Here is a 1507-nt window from a genome sequence, read left to right on the forward strand (position 1 = left end):
TTATCATTATTAAATAATATCACAGCTCTGACCTTTTTATGCTATAAATAATCTCACAGCATTGACCTTTTGTAGGCTATAGTAATAGGTAGTGTCAACGTTCTCTAATGTTAGAGAACGTATACAAGTAGTCTACGTTCTCTAATGTTCATTGCTTCCAAGCGTGGCATCGACTCCCGGTCTCGGAAGGTTTTTTTTTTCTTCTCTCCGACTGACCAACAATTTGCCCCCTGACCCACAACAAAGGCGAATAATAATTGTGAGGCAGCGTGGTGGAATCAGGCTCTCGTCAATTTTTGGGCATATTGAGCAGTTGGTATCATCTTAAAGCTAGTTCATTTGTCTTGCTTTCAATGAAAAATTACCCATCCATCTTCAATAGAAGTGGAGATATTTTGGATTGAAGGAGATGGGGGTCACCTGATTTTAGAGGTAAAATTAGTGAGAAAATGGCCGCTAAAGATGAGTTATTTCCTTAGATTAAGAGTCTGCGGTAACTGAAAATTTACTTGTTTTGTGCCTTTCATCAACGTTTTACAGTAAAATCCACACAGAAATGAGTTCTTTAATGGGCATGAAAGGTGTTGAGCCAAAAAACAAAAATTTGATAAAAATTCACAAACCAACAGAAAAAAGCAAGTTTCTTCACTTTGATTATTTTGACGAGAGCCTGATTCCACCACGCTGCCTCACAATTGGCAGGAGGAACAATTGGCAGGGTTCTGGGGGCCGCAGGAGGCCCTGGAAACTGAATAAAATTTGCAATTGAAGAGCTTAACTTTGGCCTCTCTGAGCCTAAAATTAAAAGAGATATAATTAGACTCACAGACCAAGGAAAGCCTATATTGAACTTTAACCAGGCCTAAATTGGGAAAGAGAAAGAGAGGAAGGCAGAGAAGGAAACGGGAGGACAACATTACAGAGTGGACAGGAAAGACGATGGGTGACAATCTGAGGAGAGCAGAGGACAAAAATAGATGGCGAGAGCTGGTTTTCCAATGCAGTGGTGCCCCAACGGTTGCCCCAACCACGGGATAGAAGAAGAAGAAGAAGAAGAAATTGGGAAAAGGAAAAGTATACTTTGTAGGTAAAAGCTCCTCTTGGGGACAAACCAGAATGTGCATGCTTCATCATTACTTACAAACTACAAAGCAACCAATTTATAATAATGGGAACAAACTGTTGGTCAGTTGGGGAAGGAGAAGAAGAAAAATAAAACACCTCCCGGGACCGGAATTCGTTCCCAGGCTCATAAAACAATTGTATGACTTCGAACGCAGACACGCTGTCCACTGGGCCATTAGAACTTCCAACAGCAAAGGGTAGATTAAGCTTAATATATTTACGGCATAGGCTAAAACAGCACCTGGACACGGATGGCTGGTGCCTCTATAAATAAATCATTGATGGTCAGGTCATTTACAGCACTGTTTCAGGAAAGGCAACGCAACATAGATCAAAATGTAATTATTTTTACAACGAAGAAAGTGAGAAAGTCGGAAACATG

At 40.5% G+C, this 1507-nt stretch overlaps 1 protein-coding gene across 1 annotated transcript in view; it reads left to right on the forward strand.

Annotated features, from left to right (window-relative positions):
• LOC101864486 (glutathione S-transferase 1) overlaps positions 1–1507 on the forward strand; it is a gene marked incomplete in the record, with an annotated part of 6375 nt that overhangs the window by 1971 nt on the left and 2897 nt on the right.

The sequence above is a fragment of the Aplysia californica genome, unplaced genomic scaffold (genome assembly GCF_000002075.1).
Source record: "Aplysia californica isolate F4 #8 unplaced genomic scaffold, AplCal3.0 scaffold00860, whole genome shotgun sequence".
NCBI lineage: Eukaryota > Metazoa > Mollusca > Gastropoda > Aplysiida > Aplysiidae > Aplysia > Aplysia californica.